Raw genomic sequence first — 16,082 nt, forward strand, 5'->3', positions numbered from 1 at the left:
AGGAGTTTAAAAGAGTTCCTGGCTTATTGTAAGTGCTCAATAAATATTTGCTGATTGAATGAGGAAGTACCAAGCCCTCTGACAGACACTTAGGAAAGAATGCTGAATGGAAAGAAAGAGCCTGACTTCATGGAACTTATAGCGTAGAGGGACAGAAACAACAACAAGAATTATAGCTAACTAGAGACAAAATTACAATAATTAAAAACAACAACCACCAAACACATGATATATGCCTTTGAAGAAAGAAGACAAGAAGCAAACGTTAATATGACAAAAAAAAAACCTAGGAAGATGAGAATTTACTTAAGATATGGTGTTCATGGGTCTCTTAAGTAATGTTCAAATGGAGCCCTGAAGGTGAAGGAGCTGTGAAAAGCATGCAGGCAACTTCTTCCAAGTAGAAGGGTGACACTTACAGAGGCCCCATTATGAGTTGACTTGTGTCCCCTAAAAATGTATCTTAAATTTTAATCCCTGGTGCGGTGCTGTAAGATAAGCACTGGACTGCTAACTGAAAGGCCAATGGTTCAAACCCACCAGTGGTTACTCAGAACACATATACAGGGTTGCTATGTGTTGGAACCCACTCAATGATACTTAAGAACACCAATACATGTGGTCATCCTCTCTTCTTCTTTTTCTGATATACAAATACAAAACAAAAAAATACATATTCATGTAAATGTCCAAAGGGCACATTCTGCAAGGCAGCCTCCTGCCCACAGGCACACAGCCTTCCTCAGTCCGTGGGCCTAGAGCCCCAGCCGCTTCATCTCTCCATGCCACTGCTTCTTCTGTTGCCCCTTTTTAGGGACTTTATACTACACTCATGCTCTTCCCTTCTTTTTAAAAAATGTTTTATTGTGAATTATGTGATAGTTTACATGGGAGAACATTAGGTTTACATTCATCCTATTGTATATCATTTCATTGCCATGGTTACAATCACCTCCATGCATCATCAACCAACCAAAGGGTATATCCTGCAAGCCTGCTCCCCTGTCGTCAGTACACAGCCCCTCTCCCTCTCTGGATCTAAAGTCCCCAGCTGCCCCATCTCTCCACATTATCGTCTCTAGCCCCATCTCTGGCATCACTGCCTCTCTGGGTAGGGTCCCACTCTCTGCTTTTCTCCCTTGATGGACCCAGGGACCGCCACTCCTAGACTGCAAAGTCAATCACTCCCCTCCTTGCTACAAAACGTCTACCTTTACATTTCCAACTCTCACAATCAGTCCTGATAACAATCATTCACCATTATATCACAAGAGACCCATCCACATTTCCTTTCATCAGCCCTGCCTAGACAGATTGGATACTACCTTCCTCCACGCCCTCTGGATCTAGGTTCCCTCTTGAAAGCTTGTAAGCCAGTCACTTCTTGCCTTGGTAGCACCCCATTTTGGGTAGCCAATGTCCAAGTTGCCCATCCCTGTCTACTCTTTGTATGGAGGGGGTGAGAATGATCCTCGTTTTAAAGATTTGTTCCCTCCTTTGAGCTACTGTATCCATAGGTGTAGGTCAAGTTCATCTAATTTTATCAGATTACTCTTTTTTCCCTCTTCTTTCTTCTTCTAATTGAGCTCTGGTCATCTAGTCATTGAAGCCAGATCAAGTGGGTATTATCTGCAAGTGTGGGTGTTCTTGTGCATATGACCTCTCTTCTTATCAGCTGAACACTTCACTCTCCTCTCTAGTCCTCTGTGGCTATGTCACTGGCTCTGGACCCAAGAGTCCCCATGCCTTGCCACACTACTGGCCAACCAGGTCTCTACCTGGGTTCACAGAAGTCTATTGAACATTGTAGGGCTTAGCTCGCAGCTTCATTGCTGTTTTTCCCTCACTTCCCCTTATCGGTGACAAGAATGGTCACCAATCAGAGCATGCATACCCATTGAGTCTTAGTCTTGGAAGGGAGTTTGCACTGAGGGGACCCGACCACTTGCCTTGATGTCTCCTGGGTGAGCAACTTGCTTGTTCTTGTAGTAACCAGTTGGTCTGCCTTTATTGTTTTGTGTTTTTCCTGTCGGTCTTTCATTCAAGAAGTATCTTCTGTTCTTCTAGCTGCTCTAGGCTGGTTTGCTTGTCCTTTCAAGAGGAAATTTCCCACTTCTGAAGATTCTGGATGCTGTTCAGGTTTCCACCTATGGTCTTATATAATGCAGAGGCTCCGGAGGAAGCCTCCTTCTCTGGGCACGTCGTAGCCTCATTTTAGGTATTCCAATCAGTTATAGGCAGAAGACGGACTTACAAGCTTTCTATGGTGATGTTTCTGGCTATTCCTTTCTCTCCCACTCCAGTGTCTATTTTATAATATAATGCAAGGAAAACCAAGATTCAAAAGACAACCAAGCATATTAACATTATTTCCCCCTTTTCACCATTCCAACCATGTCTCAATCTCTGTATCCCAGAGCCCTGTTGTTCCAAGGTTCTGCATACATCATTATTTACCTCTGTCCCACTTAGCCCATTCAACTGGACTTTCTTTGGTTGGGAGTTTTTTGATGACCTGATCAATTTCTTCTTTTGTTATGGGTCTGTTTCTGTTCAGGTTTTCCACTGCACTGTGTATAAGTTTAGGTAGGTCATGTTTATCTACAAATGTATCCATCTCTTCTAAGTTTTCATATTTATTTGAGTACAACTTTTCATAGTATTCTGTTATTATCTTTTTGTTTGCCTTTGGTTCTGTTGTGACATCACCCATATGGTTTCTAATGCATGTTATTTGTGTCTTCTCCCTCTTTTCTTTTGTTAGGTTTGCCAATGGTCTGCCAATTTTGTTAAAATTTGACAGACCAGCTTCTTGTCCTGTTGATTCTTTCTATAGTTTTTCTGTTTTCTATCTCATTTATTTCTGCTCTAATCTTTATTATTTCTTTTCTTTTGGTGGCTATAGGTTCCCTATGTTGGTCTGTTTCTAATTGTTGTGGATTCTGTGTTAATGTGTTAATTTTGGTTCTTTCTTCTTTTTGGATGTGTGTGTTTATTGCAATAAATTGTCCTCTCAGCACCACTTTCACCGTTTCTCAAAGATTTTGGTATGTTGTGTTTTCCTGACTTCTTCCTTATTTTTCTCAACTCCACTATAAAGTATTTTGAAACATGTTATAATCATTTTTCTGAATTCCTTCTCAGGCATTTCCAAGGCCTGCCCTCCTTCCAGAATTGAGTCCAGGTCTACCTCTAGGTCATTTGTCTCAGACATTTTATCTTGTTTCTGGACATGTGCTGATATGGTCATCTGCTTTTGCTTCTTGAACATGTTTAGTATTTATCTGGGGCCTTAATACTTAGTACAGTATATGTTTTGGTATTTTTTATGCTTTCTGATTGCTTCCAGTTAGAGGTGATAAGGATGTGGACTTCTCTTTTTACTCTTCTTTTTGCTTAAAGCAGGGCAACTTTCACAGGTGTTGTCTGCCTTCCTGGTATATGGCAGTTAGTATTGGTTCTTGTCTGGGTTTTGGTGTTTTATAGAATGTGATTGTAGCTTGACTATATGATAGCAGTTGCTGTCTCTTCTTGGGTAATATAGGAGATAAAGAGTCCCTCAAAAATAGAAGGGGGAGCATAAAACAGAAAAACAGACCAATAACAAAAAAGAACCCCCTGCCCCCCAAAACGACAACAACAGAAAAACAAAACTAGACTGAATACTGTAATCTATAATCATAGAAAAGGGAGAGGAGGGAGAAAAGAAAAAAAAAAAAAAATCTGTAGCCTAGTATGAGTATGATTTTAATGTCCTCTCTTCAATTTCTTGCCTTCAAAACTGCCTGAGAGATTTCAATATGCCACTGTTGGATGTTATGCTATACCTCAGGCTTTAATTTAATTTTCAGCCTGTTTTGTTTTTAAACTCTCTGTCCCTCTCTACACCCCTGTCCTGGCCTTTCCTGTATTTTAAAAAAACAAAACAAACAAAACAAAATAGTTCAGGGCCTGCTCCTAGGCTGAGAGTATCTGTGCGCATGTGTGGCAGAAGAACCCACCAGTGGTGAGGGTGGGGGTTGTTCACTCACTCAGGCAACCCCCTCTAGTCACCAGAATGGAGATGCACAAACAGCGGTGGTGGTGGGGGGAGGGCAATGAACCGATACCAAAAAAAAAAAAAAAAAAAATCAGAACAAAGCAAAACCGACAAAGTGTATTATCCACCTTTGCTCCAAGGTTCCAGCGGCATTTTTCCATGGTGTGTCTGCTCCACCGCTTGGTCTTGCTGTTTGGTTTCACCCAAGTTGTGGGCTCTGGGCCACTGAGCTCGGCAGATTCAAAAGTACATGATTTCTTACTTCTGCTTCAAGTTCCACTAGCTATATGCCTTCAAACTTTTAAAATACTCTTACCTATGTGGTTCCGAGTTTTGGAGCTCTGCCCTGGATCTGCTTTGCCCGGTATTCGGTGGTATTGGTGACGGCGAACTTCACTGCACCTCCACACTCCATCAAGCCCCGCCTTGCTCTTCCCTTCTTGACAGTCTTGGGATCATCTGTTCCTGAAATGAAAGATTAGCTACTCCCTCTTTTTAGTTTCACATCTTCTACAATTACAGTGTGTAAATCACAATTAATCCTGCTAACAATTATTCATAATTGAGTCATAAAATCCTATCACTGTCATCCCTCACCCCCTTTCACCAGATCCATCTGGAAAAGAGGAAAACTATTCACTGGGGAGTCTATCTTACCCTCCTCATTCTGAAACTAAGCACACTCATAAAAGTTTGTAAGCTAGCTATTTCAGGTCTTTATGTAGTTGTTGTTAAGTACTGTTGAGTCATTTCTGACTCATAGCAACTCTATACAGGGTGTCTGAGGAATGGCTGGTGAGTTTGAACCACTGACCTGGTGATCCAGTATTTATCCTACTATGACTTATCCACACTATGACTCACATTTTTGATAGCCAATTTCTAAATTGCCCATTCCTACCAATCCAACACACTGAGGAAACAAGCTTGTTCCTTGATACGAAGAATTCTTTTATTCTGGTTAGAGTTTTGAGTAACTGCATCTATAAACAAAAGTCCAGTTCATCAACTTGTAGCAATTTGCACTTCTCACAGTATCAAACATTTTTGTCTTCATCTGTTTGAGTTCTGGTCAGCTAGCCATCCAAGGTAGATCAGATGGGTACTGGCTGCTGGCTGTAATCTTCAGGGAAGCAAAGTGCTAGACCTCTCTTCCAATAGCCACTGGGTGAGTTTGAGTCACCACCCTTACTTACTGTTAGTAGTAGGAGTCCTGGCGTGGCACTGTGAGCTAATGTGCTAGACTGCAAAGTCACTTTGAACCACAAGGTCTGCAGTTCAAGTTCATCAGCAGCTCCTTGGAAACCCTATACAGGGTCGCTGTGGGTCAGAACTGACTCAACGGCACTTAAAAACAACAACTGTTAGCAGTTGAGCATTAACTATTTGTGCTACCAGAAACCTAGAAGTGTGCTCTTACCCATTTCCATTTGTCGATCCCAACTCATACCAATACTGTATAGAGTTTCCAAGATGGCAAATCTTTATGAGCAGACAGTTTCATCTTTTTCCCGTGGAGCAGCTAGTAGGTTTGAACAACTGACCTTGTGGTTAGCAGTCCAGTGCTTATCCTGTAGCATCACTAAGGTTTCTAGAGGAGGACTGGTGGTGATGGCTGTGTACCATGGAGTCAGTTCCGACTCACAATGACCCTGTATAGGGTTTCTGAGCATGTCAAACTTTATGGGAACCCACTCAACGACACAGAAAGCCTCATTTTTCTCCTGTGGAGTGGCTGGTGGGTTTGAACTGCTGATCTTGTGGTTAGCAGCCCAATGCATGAACCACTATGCCACCAGGGCTCCTTAGAAGAACACTAGAGAAGGTTAAGTTCTCAATCAAGTCAGATCAGGTACACCAAGGCCAAGTTCCAGAACAGGGCCCTGATCTATGAAATGGGAAGAAATGACTTGATGCTTCCAAAACTCTTCATCCTCACATTCCTCTGGAACCTCTGAGTTGGCACAAGTTGTCCACTCCTCTCCATTAAGGGTTTAGAAATGAACCTTGGCCTTAAACAACAGGCACCTCTTCTGAATTTTCCCTGCCTCCTCTTCCAGCCACTAGGCCCATAATTAGAGTCAAGTCCCAGCATGACCCACCTGGGAAGCGCTGGGCCCCTAAGGAAGTAAGGGGACTCTACCCTGAAGGAGGTGCTGATGTAGCTAATGTGTTATTGGGAGACTGAAAATGCTTGTAGTACTGAGTTCTGAGACCCTTCTGGTATAAGGCAAAGGATTGTGGAGTAGTTCATTAAATAAGGGAAAAAAGACTTGTAGGGACAACTGTAGTATGCCAACTTTATAAATTCTTACTGTGAAGAAACTTTTGGAGCAGAGCACAGACCAGACACTGTTGTAAATGGTGTGATCAATAAGCATTTATTACTTACAGACTAAACAGGACAAAAATGAGTGAAACATCAGCAGCCAGAGTTCCTCAAAGTTAGGCTCCTATTCCAGAATGAGATTCTAAGATTACATCCAAATGTACCCCACTTCACATCATGGGTGAGGAACCCAAAAGTCCCTCTTCCTTTGGGGTTAAGACACTAGCAAGCTACAATGATCACATACCCAATAGCATGCACAGAAGGAGAATAGTGGCAGGGGGCTGGGGTATTATTAGGGGAAGGCCAGCAGCGGTCAAGGACACTACTCATTGCCCCCTGCTCAGAGTGTGTGACCATCTCCTGATAGGCTCCGCTAGACTTGTTGTTGTTGTTAAGTGCCATCGAGTCGGTTCCGACCCATAGCGACCCTGTAACAGGGTTTCCAAGGGTGTAAATCTTTACGGGAGTAGAAAGCCTCATCTTTCTCCCATGGAGCGGCTGGTAGTTTTGAACCGCTGACCTTAAGGTTCGCAGCCCAATTCGTAACCACTACGCTACCAGAGTTATTAGCATCAGTGAAAAAACCTTCCTCATTTGCCTCAGTAAGATGAACGACAAAAGCTTTGGGTCTCTCAGAGGGCATGCTCTCCCCTTTAAGCACACACTCTGTGCCCATTAGCAACTACGATGTCCATTAGTAGCTCTGGAGGTGATGGAAGCAATTACAATGCAGCACACCTGTGCACCAGCACATACTTTCTTCGAACATGATTGAATGTTCTGGCAAGGACCTGGGGAATAGGGTGAACATGCTGCTTGAATGGCTGCTAGAAGTTTTGAAAAAGTGGTGGCTTACACTAAGTGAATTAGAAATTACAGAACTACCATGACAAATGGGGAGGTGAGTGGGCAGGAGGCTAAGAGGACAGAACATGCTAGAGTGGATACACCAAGCAAGGCTAGAAAAGCCACTAAATAAGTATGTTGCAGGGGAGAGTCTGAAGGACATTCTACTTAACAAAGTAACAAGGAATGTACTATTGAGGGGGCACCAGCACCTCTGTGAGGTGCTGAGGTGGCTGTCCTCGGTAGGCTTAGACTGATGAGAGGAGAGGCTGTTAAAGTGAAGCTCTTGGAAAGTGAAGGGGATGCTGGGATCCTGAATTACAGGGGCCAGTTGGCCGTGCTCGGCCATCAGGAGCCTGGTGAACACAATTATAATGAGTGGCAACATTGAAGTAGAAGGGTGACCTGACTTCAGTTTCTAAAGTGAAAAACCAAGGGGGCAGAATCTCTTGCTCAAACTCCTCAGAATATATCATCCCTGGTGTTGGAACTAGGGGACTGGCTGTTACCGTGGTTTTGCGTCTGCTACCAAGAGTAGTTGCTGCTAGGTACCATTGAATGAGTTCTGACTCATGTTGTTTTCTATTGAGTCAATTCTGACTCACAGTGACCCTGTAGGAAAAAGTAGGACTGCCTCACAGTGTTTCCTAGGCTGTAATCTTTATGGAAGCAGATTGCCACATCTTCCTCCCATAGAGCAGTTGGAATCTCAGATGTTTTCATTTGCAAATGTTGCCACTACAGCTCCTTCTGACTCAGAATGAGACTATGCCTGGATCTGTGCCATCCTCACAATAGTACGTATGTTTGAGGTCGCTGCTGTCGTCACTGTGACAACCCATCTCACTGATGGTCTTCCTTTGTCACATTGACCTTCTTTCTACTTTTTCAAGCATAATGTCCTTCTCCAGGAACTGGTTTCTCCTGATAATATGTCCAAAGTAAGTGAGACAAAGTCTCACTATCCTCACTTCTAAGACACATTCTGGATGCACTTATAAAACACATATATTCACCTTTCTAGAAGTCTGTGGTATATTTACTCCACTACTTGTCAGCCACTGGCACTGTGGGTTAATGCGCCAGACTACAAAGCCATTTGAACTCCAAGGTTGGAAGTTCAAGCTCAACAGCTGCTCCTTGGAAACTCTATACAGGGTCGCTATGGGTTGGAACCAACTCGATGGCACTTCACAACAACAACAACTTGTCAGCCAGTTTGTTATACTGTGGTGGCTTGTGTGTTGCTGTGATACTAACAACTATGTCACCAGCATTTTAAATATCAGCAGGGTCAGTAACGGTGGATAGATTTCAGTGTTGCTTACAGACTAAGACAGACTAGGCAGAAGGAGAGGCAGTCCACTTCTGAAGGGTCAGTTGCTGAAAACCTTACAAATCACAACAGACTATTATCTGATTTAGTGCTAGAAGATGATTTCTTCAGGTTGGAAGGCACTCAAAACATGACTTCCTTCACAAAGTACAGTTGGCCTTGAATGAAGCAAAAAAACTTTCAGGACCTTCATTTGCTAATGGAGCACAGCTCAAAATGAGAAGAAACAGCTGCAAACATCCATAAACAGAATATGGAATGTATGAAGTACGAATCTAGGAAAATTGGAAGTTGTCAAAAAGGAATGCACCACATAAAGATTGATATCCTAGGCGTTAGTGACCTGAAATGGATAGTATTGGCAATTTTGAATTGAACAATTGTGTAGTTCACTATGTTAGGCATGGAAGATTGAAGAGGAATGATGCTATATTAATTGTCATAAAGAGCATTTCAAGATCTATCTTGAAGTACAACGCTGTCTGTGATAGGATAATATCCATACACCTAAAAGAAAGATCAGTTAAAACCACTATTCTTAAAATTTATGCAACAACCCCTAAATCAAGTGATGATGTAAGTGAATTCTACCAACTTCTTCAGTCTGAAATTGATCCAACATGCAATCAAGATGCACTGTTAATTACTGCTTATTGGAATGCAGAAATTGGGAGCAAAGAGGAAGGATCAGTAGTTGGAAAATATGGCCTTCATGATAGAAACGATGCTGGAGATCTTATGATAGAATTTTTGTAAGACCAATTCACCGCAAATACCTTATTTTAACAACATACACAAAGACTGTCCTTGTTGTTGTTATGTGCTGTGGAGTCGGTTCCGACTCATAGCGACACTGTACAGGGTTTTCGAGGCTGTAAATCTTTATGGGAGCAGAAAGCCTCATCTTTCTCCCATGGAACAGCTGGTAGTTTCGAACTGTTGACCTTGCGGTTCACAGCCCAATTCATAACCACTACGCTACTAGAGCTCCTTCTTGTCCATGTTGTTGTTGTTGTTGTTAAGTGCCATCGACTCGGTTCCGACCCATAGCGACCCTGTACAGGGTTTCCGAGGGTGTAAATCTTTACGGGAGTAGAAAGCCTCATCTTTCTCCCGCGGAGCCGCTGGTAGTTTCGAACCACTGACCTTAAGGTTCGCAGCCCAATTCGTAACCACTACGCTACCAGTAACAACCATTAAAGCCAACACTGAAGAAATTGAAGAATTCTACTCCATGTAGGCCTCACCAAATGAAATATACAGGAATGAAATTGACTATATCTGTCAGAAGAGACTATGCAAAAGTTCAGTATCATCAGCCTAAACAAGGACAACAGCTGACTGTGGAATCAATTGCTCATATGCAAATTCAAGCTGAAGCTGAAGAAAATTAAAACAACTCCATGAGAGTCAAAATATGACACTGAGTATATCTCATCTGAATTTAGAGACCATCTGAAGAACAGATGCGATGCATGACTAAAGACCAGAAGAGTTGTGGGATGACACCAATAACATCATACATGAAGAAAACAAGAGACCATTAAAAAGACAGGAAAGAAAGAAAAGACCAAAGTGGGCATCAGAAGAGACTCTGAAACTTGCTCTTAAACTTTGAGAAGCTAATACAACTGGAAGAAATGAGGAAGTAAAAGAGTTGAACAGAACAGTTCAAAGGGAAGCTCGAGAAGAAAAAGTAAAGTTGTATAACAACATATGTGAAGACCCGCAGTTAGAAAACCAAAAGGGAAGAACATAGTCAGCATTTGTCAAGCTGAAAGAATTGAAGAAAACATTCAAGCCTTGACTTGAAATATTCCTGATGTGGCACTGTGGGTTAATGCACCAAACAGAAAAGCTGTCTGAACTGCAAGGTCAGTGGTTCAAGCCCACCAGTTGCTCCTTGGAAACCCTATACAGGGTCGCTATGGTCGGAGTCAACTTGATGGTGCTTAACAACAACAATGGGCAAAATAGGACTCCTGCTGTGGCACTGTAGGATCAGTACTATACTGCGAAACACAAGGTCGGCAGTTCAAACCCACCAGCTGCTCCTGGGAAACCCTATACAGGGTCGTGATGAGTCAGAACCGCCTGACAGCACTTAACAACAACAACATGGGAAAAATATTGAATGACACAGGAAGTAGCAAAGTAAGATAAGAGAAGTACACAGAGTTATTTGTGTCCAAGCTACAATGAAGACATTGGTGAAAAGCAAGTTTCCAAGATTTGATGGAATACAAATTGAGACATTTCAACAAACTGATGCAGTGGTGGAGGCACTCACGGGTCTGTGTCAAGAAATTTGGAGGGCAGCTATCTGACCAGCTGATTGGAAGAGATCCATATTTGTGCTCATTCCAACGAAAGGTGACCCAACAGAAGGTGGAAATCATGGAACAATATCGTCAACATCACATGCAAGTAAAATTTTGTTGTAGGCAAGTCATAAAAGGTTCCAACAGTACAAGGAGCTGCCAGAAATTCAAGTTGGATTCAGAAGAGGACATGGAATAGGGGATATCATTACTGATGTCAGATGGATTGTGGCTGAAAACAAGAATACCAGAAAGATATTTATCTGTGCTTTATTGCCTATGCAAAGACATTCAACTGTATGGATCATAACAAACTAAGGATAGCATTGCGAAGAATGGGTATTCCAGAACACTTAATTGTTCTCATGAGGAACTTGTACACAGACCGAGAAGCAGTTGTTTGAACAGGATATAGTGAATGGTTTAAAATCAAGAATGGGGGTGCACCAGGGTTTTGTCCGAAGTATGAGAGACAAAGTCTCCCCTTCCTGGCTTCTAAGGATCATCCTGGCTGTACTTGCTCCAATACAGATTTATTTGTTCTTCTGGCAGTCCATGGTACATTTAACATTCTCCTCCAACACCATAACTCAAATGTATCAATTCTTCTATGGTTTTCCTTATTCACTGTCCAATGTCACATGCATACAAGGCTATTGAAAATAACATGGTTTGGGTCAGGCATACCTTAGACCTCAAACTGACTTCTTTGCTCTTGAACACTACAAAGTCATAGTATATATCAGGGCTTTATTTCCCTTTATGGCTATATAATATTCTAATGTATGTATGTCACAAATATTTTGATCCATTCATCTGTTGATGGGCATTTAGGTTGTTTCTACCTCTTGGCTTTTGTGAACAATGCTGCAATGAGCCTTAGTGTGCAAGTATCTGTTTGTAGACTTGGTACCAAGTCTTTTGAGTATATACTTGGAGTTGAATTTCTAGTGCATTGTGTGGCAATTCTTTTTGAGGAACCACCAAATTATTTTCCATAGCAACTGTATCGTTTTAAAATTCCACCAGTAGAGATTTCTCCACATCCCTGCCATGTTGTTTCCTGTTTTTAACAATTGTTGTTGTTAAGTGCTGTTGAGTTGGTTATAACTCATAGTGACCCTGTATAGGGTTTCTGATGAGCAACTGGTGGGTTTGAACTGCCAATCTTGTGATTCACAGTCCAGTGCTGATCGTACAGTGCCCCACCAGGAGTCTGTCTTTTTCCTTTTAACCATCCATTGCTGTCGAGTTAATTCCAACTCATAATGACCCTAGATAGGGGTTCCAAGACTGTAAATCTTTACAGGAGCAGACAGCCTTATCTTTCTCCTAAGGAGCAGCTGGTGAGTTTGAATCAAACTTGTGGTTAGCAGCCTAAAGCCTAACCCACAAAACCACCAGGACTCCTAATAACCATCCTTGTTTTAGGTGCCATCGAGTTGGTTTTGACTCATAGTGACCTTATGCAAAACTTAATGAGACACTTCCCAGTCCTGTGGCATCCTCACAGTTGTTATGTTTGAGCCCATTGTTGCTGCCACTTCATCCATCCATCTTGTTGGGGGTCTTCCTCTTTTCCATTGACATTCTTCCACTTTACCAAGTATGATGGCCTTCTCCAGGAACTGCTTCCTCTTGACAACACACCCAAAGAATAAGAAATGATGTCTCACCATCCGGGCTTTTTAGGAGCATTCTGGCTGTACTTCTTCCAACTTTCTGGCAGTCCATGGACTTTCGATATTCTTCACCAACATCGTAGTTCAAATGCATCAATTTTTCTATGGCTTTCCTTATTTTTCTTTGTTGTTGTTTTTAAGTGCTGTTGTGTTGGTACCGACTCATGGCAATCCTGTATAGGGTTTCTGAGGACCAATTTCTGGGTTTGAACTGCCAACCTTGTGGTTGGTAGTCCAGTACTTCTCCTACAGCACCACACAAGGTGTGTGTGTGTTATTCATCATTGTTGTTGTTGTTGTTAAGTGCCATCGAGTTGGTTCCAACCCATAGCAACCCTGAACAGGGTTTCTGAGGCTGTAAATCTTTACAGGAGAAGAAAGCCTCATCTTTCTCCCACGGAGCAGCTGGTAGTTTTGAACTGCTGACCTTGAGGTTCATAGCCCAATTTGTAACCACTATGCTACCAGAGCTCCTTGTTATTCATCATAGTGGGGGTGAAATAGTATCTCATTGTGGTTTTAACTTGCATCTTCCTAATGACTAATAAAGTTAAGCATCCTTTCACGTGATTATTAATCATTTGTATGTCTTTGTTGAAATGTCTGTTCAAGTCCTTTGCCCATTTTTTTTTTTATTGCCTTGTTTGTCTTTTTGTTGTTGAGTTGAAACAGTTTTTGTTTTTTTGAAATATATGTTGATTATGAAACCCTTTTCAGATATATGGCCCCCAAATATTTTTTCCCAGTCAATAGGTTGTAAGAACTAAAAGCATTTTTGTACAGTTCAGTAATAATTGAAAATATTTTATTAAGTTTAATTTTAAAACAATATATAACTACACATAAAATTGTATAAATAAAACTGACATTTATTCTTTCCACATCTGCCAGAGAGAAACAATCATAACTTTGAGAAATTCTCAGTGTATCTGAGGAGGAGGGAAAAAAATAGGGAAGAAGAGAAACAGAAAGGATTATTAGTAAGTAGTTTTTTCTGCCCCACCAGAGAAAAGGCACACAAGTTTGCCAGAAGGTAACAGAAGATAGGCTTCCTGAGGGAGGAACTCACTGTTCTCTTCCCTCATGCTCCATTTGTAACACAAACTCTCTGTTCATATTCTTTCTGGTGTTTATACTTCCAGAAGTACATTATTTCTATGAACAGCATTGAAGAAGACAATCTCCTTGAAAATGAAATATACAAAGGAGGCAGATAGAGATCAAAGTCTGAGTTTTAGTGCTGTGCTTAGAAATTCAACCCAAGTGAGCCCCCTGCTGTTATTTCTCTAAACTTCATAATCTCTCTGTTATTTCTCCAAACTATAGACTGATTTCTTTCTGAATTTTGGATGACTTCAAGTCGCTCCCCTGGACACAGGTCTACCCCAGTATGCTTTCTGCATGGAGAAGTCAGGAGCTGAAAGATGAATGAATGCAGCTTGCATTGAGCACCTCCCAAGAAAGAACTGAAGAGGTATGCTATTTGTAACCATTGGTGTTTACAGAGTTCACCAGTTTGGTGTGGTGCTGTAAGATAAGCACTGGACTGCTATCTGCAAGGTCGGCTGTTCAAATCCCCAGCTGCTTCTTGGAAACCCTATACAGGGTCACTATGAGCCAGAACCGACACTCAGTGGCAATTAACAACAGCAAAGGGAAATGGGGATTGACACTCAAGATTCTCACTATTTCACGAAACGTAGGTTAGAGCCAGTAAGGAGTACAGAGGCATCCTGGGAAGGCATATTGGTAGAAGCTCTTATGGTTTGGACCAGCAGGTTCCCCCTACAGCATTTAAGTATCTCTAGCATAGTGGTTCGAATCAGGCTGCAAACCTCAAGGTCAACAGTTCGAAACTACCAGCTGTTCTATGGGAGAAAGTTGAGGCTTTCTGCTCTAGTAAAGATTTACAGCCTTGGAAACCTTGTACAGGGTCACTATGAGTTGGAACTGACTCCATGGCACATAACCACCACTAAATAAATTGTTGTTAACCACTACGCTACCAGAGCTCCTTTATTAATTCATTTTTTTTTTCAGTGTAGTTATTTTGACATATTTGGGTTTATTCCAGATTAAAACTATTTATCATGCCTCTTCATTCATATTTATTGATGGTTCACTATGTGTCAAGCATTGTTCCAACTCCAAGTGATCACACCATGTTGTTGTTGTTAAGTGTATCCAGTTGGTTCTGACTCATAGCAACCCTGTATAGGGTTTCCGGGGAGCAGTTGGTGGGTTTGAACTGCTTACCTGGTATTTCTCTGTCCTGTGCTGAATTTACAGTGCCACACTAGGAGTCCAAAACATAAATCAAACCATAAATAAAACAAAATATAATTGATTCATTTCACTATATATAATGGAATACCCCACCTACCCAACCTTTATTTCTCAGTTCTCCACAGAACAACCCTGCAACTCCAAAAGCTAAACCTACAAGTATTTAAAGTGTTGAAGTATTTTCAACTTAAAATATTATAAAATAAATGCTAAATAGTTTAAGTAAAAGACAAAGTGACTGATTTCCCACATATAGAACGCTGCATGTTTTCAGTTCCAAGAGTACACACAGAAGGAAAGTAAAATAGAACTACAAACAAATTAAAATATTAAGGTTGATGGGATAGGAGGAGAAAATGAAATTAAAGAAACACAAGGAGAAGAAACCTCGCAGGCTGGGTTTGGATCTCCATTTCTCCAAACTCTACGAATCCATCTCTCAGTACAGGGAAATCATTGATACACATAGTGATTATCTGGACACCATGAAAGACGAGTTTATTCCTTTGTTTTCTAAGGTAGCAAAGTATATAAAAAGTCTTAGGGAGCTCTCTCTCTCTCCTCTCTTTTTTCTGCCTTCTGCCTTCTCTCTCGGGCAGAGGTCACCTTCCTCTTCCTAATCCTGAATAAAAGTCTCTAGATGGACACACACACACAAAAAGTCTTAGGAAGTTTTCTACAAAATCTATTTTAAAAAATGGGAACAATTTTCAGTTTTATGGACCATTTGCTTATTGAAAGAGCTTATTTGAGGATTGAACTGAAAAATTAAATTTGCTGTAGATGGTCCACCAAGGGTTTGGTCTTTAAAAATTCCTACTGTCCTGTGGAAATAAGAAAGGTTAGTTTTAAAAAAAATAAACTATAAAAGAACTATAAGAAAAAAAGATAGTTTTATTATTCTTAAGAATGGGAAATTGGGGTAGAAATTCTCTCTTAAGATGCCACAACATTCTGAATCCATAAAGAAAATGATTAATAAATGTTATTGCCTAAATATTAAAACTTCTGTATGACTAAAATGCGAAATTTAAATAAAAAAGAAAAGACAGAAGCAAAACTGGGGAAAACATTTATAAACACATGGCAGACAAAAGAGCAATCTTTAATATGAAAAGAGTTATTACCAATCATTTTGATAACCTTCCAAATATTGGTTTGTTGTTGTTGTTCGGTGCCATCGAGTAGGTACCGACTCATAGCGACCCTATGCACAGCAGATGAAACACTGCCTGATCCT

This window comes from Chrysochloris asiatica, unplaced genomic scaffold, assembly GCF_000296735.1.
Source record: "Chrysochloris asiatica unplaced genomic scaffold, ChrAsi1.0 scaffold00206, whole genome shotgun sequence".
Taxonomy (NCBI): Eukaryota; Metazoa; Chordata; class Mammalia; order Afrosoricida; family Chrysochloridae; genus Chrysochloris; species Chrysochloris asiatica.